We start from the raw sequence: 7336 nt of genomic DNA on the forward strand, positions 1-7336 counted from the left end.
CATTTTTTCCATGTGTGGACTCATTACTGCGACCAGTATAGTTGGTCTATTGTGATATCGCCCGGGTGTTTGCTGAATGACCTGCACTGCATTTCTTTTTGCTATAATCGCTATTGAGTGAGCGATATGCTTATTAAATTTATGCGTGCTTGTGTATTGGGGTTTACCCTTCCTTCAAAGCTTGATCTACTTCACCCACTTATTCCTCGCTGCCAGTGCTATCCCATATTATAGCTGTCCCTGGCGAGGACTCATTCGTACACTTAAATATAGGAGGGACATTTGCACTGTCAGGAGGCTTCAGTGGGTAAATATGTAGAATTCAGCATGAAGGAAGGGTATATGGAGGGGCCTGAGAATAAACCCATGCTAAAGTCACTTGACATCGAATGGCTTGATTCTACTAAGATTCGAACCTACGACCACTCGCTTGTCAAAGCAGACTCGGGAACCTTGCGGCTACGGAGCCCCATCAGTCCATATCTATTCGATCTATTTCAGTTCAATCTACTTGAGCAGGAGAATACGATGGGAGCCTTTTTGGATGCTCTATCAAAATTAGCGTCCAAATAGTTAGCACACGCCTTGTGCAACCAAAATGTTGATAGCTCTTGAAATTCCCTCAAAAAGTCTTCAGCGAAAATTCATCCTGAAATTTTTTTTGTTGCAAATAAGACAGTTCCGGGAAAGTGGCTATGAAATGGGGAAGGTAAACGAGAAAGCGACCAACATAGCTTTTGCCAGCCCAAGCTTCTACCTAGCGCCTCCACGTGGCCATACCCGGTAATACTCTATTGAGTAGCTAAGCTAGGAGGTGCGATGCCGCGTGGTTCTCAGATGCAGACGGCTGAGCCACATGGCCTTGGTAGCTGGTAAGTATAATGTTATTTTAATTATTTGTTTCGTTTTAGCTCAAGCACCTCCTATTGTACAATTAGACTAACCGTAACAAGCTTGAATAATGTACATGGATATCGTAAGGAAAAATTAAATTACTTATTGGATATTAGATTAAGGAAACTGACGCAATTTTTCATTCGAAGGTTTGATGGTGCGATTGTTCTATTTTTCCCATATATGCCTCATTTAATTTTACTTTTAATATTTTATTCATATCGTATATTACTGGATACAAAAACACCTATGAAGATTGCGTGAGTTTTTGCGCATCCTCTTAAAGTAGGTGGTCAACTAACGTACCCATTTCTACAATCGTAAGGACATGGCCAGGTGTATGGTTTACTTACGGGTACATCATATCAGCCACCCATGATGTGTACGGTTGCAATGCTAAATAAGACAGTTCCGAGAAAGTCAAATTGAGGTTAGGTTCAAGTTATTAAAGGGTGTCCCACATCAAATTGCATCACGGACAAAACGTTGTAGAAAATTACTCATTGGATGTTTTCTTCTTGAAAAAAAAATTTTTTTTTTGAAAATTTTGGTAGAAGTAGTTTAGACCCAGCTAGCATTTTCATATGTATATAAAAGGTAAAATTCAGCATTACGTACCGATATACATGCAAATAAATCGTATTTGATGCGCAAAATTGGCTTATCCGTACTATTTTGGAGGCGATATACGTGATTAGGAATAATTTTAGGCGTAACGACTATATAAGTATTTATATACGATAATATTCAATTAAGCGCGACTCGCTTCGTAATGCTATACGATTTTGTGCTGAAAATCGTATGTAAGTCAGTTATTATCATTATATACGATAGAAAATCAACTTGGGCCCACTTTATCAAGCATTAGTTACGATTTCGGATTTGTTAAGAGATATTTACGATAATTTTCGTACATTGATATACGAGTTGGTGCTAGCTGGGGAGTGTAATGTTTACAATGCATTTTTATTGCTATCAGTTTTTCTAAAATTGGAAAAATGGCGTCACCCGAAAAGTACAAGTTTTATGTTTCAGAGGAAGTAAGGAAGCAAAAACTTACAAAGTTTGCCAAGAAATACATGATTTGGCAAGCGATCTACTCATGTAGCAAACCGTTCGTGACTACCGGGACTGTAAACGGACAGATCTACCTCAAGCAGCGTCCAGAGAAGCGGCTGCTTCCTCTGTTGAAGCAAATCGCGGGCCTTACGATCTTCTGACTGGATCTAACTTCGTGCCACTATTCAAAGGATGTTCTAGAAAGGTACGAAGCCAACGGAGTCACTTTCGTACCCAAGGGCATGAACTAACCCCAATGCAGCGGAACTAAGACCTATCGAAAAATACTGGGCTATTATGAACCAGGCACTATGGAAACATCCCAAGGAGGTCAATCATCTGATGAAGACAAGAAGAAAAAGTGGGTTTCCATACAGAAGAAGCGGCAGCCAGATGTTGTACAGAGCCTTATAAGTGGAGGTAAGCGTAAGGTGCGAGCATACGATTATGGTATTGAAGTTTAATTAAGTAAATACGGGTCATTCCACGTCAAGTGACCGAGAAAAGTTCAAACGTGTAATAGATCTTCACGGATTGGAACCAAATTTCGCCAGATTGTTCGTTTTCGGTCAGAAAGTAAAAATCCAAAATTTAGCGGCGATCGGACATTCTCTCGATTAATGGGAGCACCTCCTTTTTAAGGAAAATACACGTTTTTGACAAAAAATTCTTATTTTCTTTTGCTCATATCTCCGGAAATATTAGGTTTAGAAAGACACTATTTTCAAATGAAGTTTTTGGAGCGTCTTAGTAGAACCTTTCGAAGTTAGAAAACAGACACTGAGGAAGCCTGCAAGTCTTAGGCGAAATACGTATCTGTCAAGTATAAAATATACATAGTCGAATTAAATTGGATAAGTTTTCTTTTTATTTAATTTCCAGTCACAATTTTCAAAGGTAACTCGTTGGTAAGGTAACCGAAAAAAATATTATTTTTGAGCACCAGTGCTGCCAAATATTTTTAAACTCAATTTAAAAATCAAATTTACTTTTTTCTTCCAATGAAGACAATTTTATCTCAAAAATACCAACTTCATCGTGTTTCGCAGATTTTTTTACATAAGAATCACTCATCGCCCCGAGGTATTCTTTGCCGATCCCGAGATACAGCGTTTTAAAGCAGGCAATCTTCCATTTTTTATGTAAAATTAAGAGCAAATTAACTTTTTCTTGAAGCAGTGATTCTCTATGCAATATAAAAAGACTTTGGCATAACGGGAAAGCATTTATACAGTAAATAACAAAGTTTTTCTTAACAGTGTTACCAACATTTCAGTTTTTGATTCAACTAATTTTTCCTTTCATCATTTAACATCCGAAAAAGTTAAATGCAAAGAATAACATATCTCTGCCAGGGGCTAGATTTGCTACGAAACTAAATTCTTCTCATCCCTCTGTCGAGAAGTTTTCGTATTAGAGTTTCCGTACTAAAGAGTGTGCATTGATGGTTGTTGTCCAGACTAACTCTAGAGAACTCATTTTCTCCCTCCCTAAAAGACTGTCTTTTACTTTTCTCACGATGCCTGATGCTGTCTTTTTGAATGAAGAAAATTGCTGTGAGTTGAAAGATGGTTTGGAAAAATAAGAAAAATAAACTACTAGTTAAACTGCATTTGTTAGAAAAACAAGACTCCCCACCAATTAAACAGTCAATTTTCATGCACAATTTTCAAAAAATTAAATAGATTTGTTACGTTTTTGTTCAGTCAATATCCAATCATTTTATTTTAGGTGTTTCTATTTGAGCAAGAGGAAGAAATGGAAACGTTTGAATCATTATTAGAATAAACGCCTAATTATCTACCAAAAACTTTTCGCAAACAAACATCGTGTTTTGTCTTAACCTTTATAATGAGGTCAGACATTGTATTAATGTTTTATAACGGTAGTTTCCACAATCGACGTTGGGAACGTCGGAAGAAAGTAATGAAACAAAGGTATTTTTAGTATCCAAACAGAGTGGGACAAGACGTAAAGGGAAAAAAGAGAAAAGTTAGGTAAAGGAGGGTCATTGAATCAAGGCTTATTAGGTATGTGTAACGTTCCTCTTAACCCAAGCCGGGGGATCCGCTGATCGAAGCAATGGGAGCCAATTATAACCGGATTCAATTAGAAGGGAGAAGTTGAGATGAGAAAGTAATAGCAGTCAGAGGTTCGCTAGTAAAATTTCGTCACCGATTTTTAATAGGAATAGTTAAATATTTGATCAGATAGTATTAGTTATGTACTCTGATTACAGTCAAATTAGAGAAATTCTTGATCTTTCGCTGTCATTAACTCATTTTTTATTAATTTGGCGACTTGGTCCGGTGGCATCAGACTGGGTACATTTCCCGGCTTCTTTATACAATTTAATGTAAAAAAGTTTTCACGTTCAAAAGTCCGGATTCATAACCTAATCGACCGCCATTTTTGCGGTAAGTAAATTGATTACGTATCAATACTGACAATCCTATGATTACTTGATAATTTTTAGGACAAAACATACTTATGAAAGGTCGATAACTATCTTTTTATATTACCTTGAAATTGTAATTAAATGAAGCTTAAGATGGACTTGAAATTGGACCAAATTTTACTTGAAATTGGAATTATATTTAGGCCGCTTTAAGCTGGTTTCGAGGAACAATGCTAGTCTAACAAGCCAGTCGTCGTATGTTCCAATCTCGGCTAGGCGATGCTGCTAGATAGAGTCAGTAGGATTGTTTCACTAGCCCCGTAACTGTCCTGTATTCTAATAACTGTCTGCGGAGTCTGTCGATAAAGAAGGGTCCAATCTTAGAAAGACTTAAGCCTAAAGATTTGCTTGCAATTTCAAGTCCAATGCAAAGTCCCATTTCAAATGCAATTTCAGGTCAAATTTAACTCTAAAAATTTGACTTGAAATTTTATTTGAAATGGGACTTTGCATTGGACTTGAAATTGCACTGAAATTGGCCTTAAAATGGGACATAAAAATAGTCTCATGGTTAGACATTAATCTTTTTAAAGAAGGTGGGGCACGTGCCACAGTGTGTTCCAGCCTGGGTTCGCCCATTACATTAGAAATTAATATATTACATACAAAGAAGATATATTGTGGGGTTCTATATTTGACTTCGATCCACCTAATACACACCATTCAATCACAACAAGTTTTCATCCTCCCGAACAAAATTAATCCAAATTTCCCCTATCATCAACGCAATTGCTACGAATTCACATCCGACATCCACATGATTTCGGACTCAATCTAATCTCAAGACCCGGGTCCGCCGGTCCGGTGTCGACCATTCACGCGCGCTGTGGCCCTGCCATGGGCGCTCACAATCAATTTACGAACTCGCACAGCCGTGAAAACCCATCATCTATCATAGTCGTACATGCGAAACCACACTTCATACGTATAAATTTGAAGTTGAGTGTGGAATTTTTCACAGTCACAATTTATGCGAAAATGGGGGACGACTGAACGTCCAGCCACTGGCATGGACCGGTTCGGACTTTGAATCAGCATCAATGCTAGAGGGGGCACTCCCCCGCTCGCAAAATGAGTTATCACTTTGCTCGGAATTCACGAATGATTTTAAGTAATGAACACGCTTTTAATTTATTATAATCATTATAATGTGGTCCATTTGAAATATAAATTTAAACAATAAATGGAACATTCGTTTTAGTCATATTTTAGATAAAAAGTAAAACTTTGACATTACAAACTTTTAACGATTTACATCGATAGCCGTCGAAACATTAATTTTCATTCTAATTACCCACCGAAGGGGGAGCAAACCCCGTGTTTTTCCCGCTCGATAATTGTACAAAAAGTGTGCAATAAATTCGGACATTTTATTGTACTTACACTTAGCCGACTGCGTGCTTTCCACTTTTTCTTTCTCTGTTCCGCAGCCCAAATCCTGCCGGCAGAGAGGCACCCGGCAGCAAGGAACAGCAAAGCAAAACACGAAAGATTAAACCGTATATACACCGGAGGATTAAACATTTCCCGAAAAACGAAAAGAAAATATGATCATCATCACACAGACGGTCGTCGTCGCGACGGTGCAGGTGGTTCCATACGGCCGCTGTGTCCTTGCTCCTTGTCGAAGTCGAAGTAGAGAAACCTATAGAGGTACGAACAGACGGAATTTGCCGCTCGATTTGGTTGGCTCTGGAAGGAAGCAAGCAAGGAAAGCGGGATGGGGAAAGAAAGTAAAAAACGAACTACGGCCAGCTTTTCTTTAGTCGGATTTTCCCAGTTTGCTTTCCATGCACAATTTGAAAGTGGTGCCTCCTATCATTGGTTAGCTTGGGTACGGTGCCAGCAGCAGGTATGGAAGAAATCACACTCGTTTTTTTGGTAAAGCTCCGTATCAACACCGGACCGACCGGTCTGATGCTGCTGCTGTTGCTCCTGTAACACCTAACATAAATGTTGTGTCTATTGTTTTCATTATATCATTCCGTCCTAAACGGAAATCGAAAATGTACGAAAGGTGCTATAGTAGGAGCTATTATCATTAAGACCATTTGCTGCTGCAACACCTTTACTGCTAGCCAGTTTAGAATCAATCGTTTTCAGTTTGTTGGTGAACGGTTGAACTTTTTTAAATTTTTCTGTCCTAAAAAATTTGTATCGACCGTATCAATTATTCTCTAGTAATTCCAGTTGATTGTGGGGAAACAACAAATTCCGGCATTTCAGGTTATGTGAAATGTTCATGCAAAATTCACTTCAATCAAACGTAACCGGAAAGACGCACATTGGTTCATACCAAATGGTATGAAATATAAAGAAAAAAATCGGAGTCTTGAATTATTTTGATAAAGAAATCGTGATCGGATAGACCTGCTATACCAGTTTTTTTTTAATTTAGTAGACGACAATCAGTAGGTAGAAAAATCCTATGCAGTTCTTTATGCCTTCTTCTCCAACCAATAGATGCATTTAGATGCATTCCTGAACCGTTTTCAATTTTTCTCCTGCAAAACAGGGTTACTGCACTCAATTACACGCTTTCAACTTCACTGCCTCATAGAAGCAAAATCTGTAAAAGTCATGCAGAGCTGAATGTAATCTACAATCTCCCTGAATTGAGTACTGCATTATTCTTTATCCTTGTTAAAACTAAACGATTGTTTGCGCTAATGATAAAGTTGCAACATTGTTACAACGTAAACACAAAAAATAGTGCACCACACAATTCAGGAAGATTGAAGATTGCATTCAGCTCTACAAATGTTATATATATGACTTTTACCGAATTTGCGTCTATAGTTAAAGCAAAACAATCAAATTAGCGTAAGTGAGCGTATTTGGGCGCACGAACTCTACTTTAAAATAATACATTATTTAGGAGAGTTTACATTAATAAACTTAATTGTGATGAAAAATTAAGATTTT

This window comes from Sabethes cyaneus, chromosome 3 (genome assembly GCF_943734655.1).
Source record: "Sabethes cyaneus chromosome 3, idSabCyanKW18_F2, whole genome shotgun sequence".
NCBI lineage: Eukaryota > Metazoa > Arthropoda > Insecta > Diptera > Culicidae > Sabethes > Sabethes cyaneus.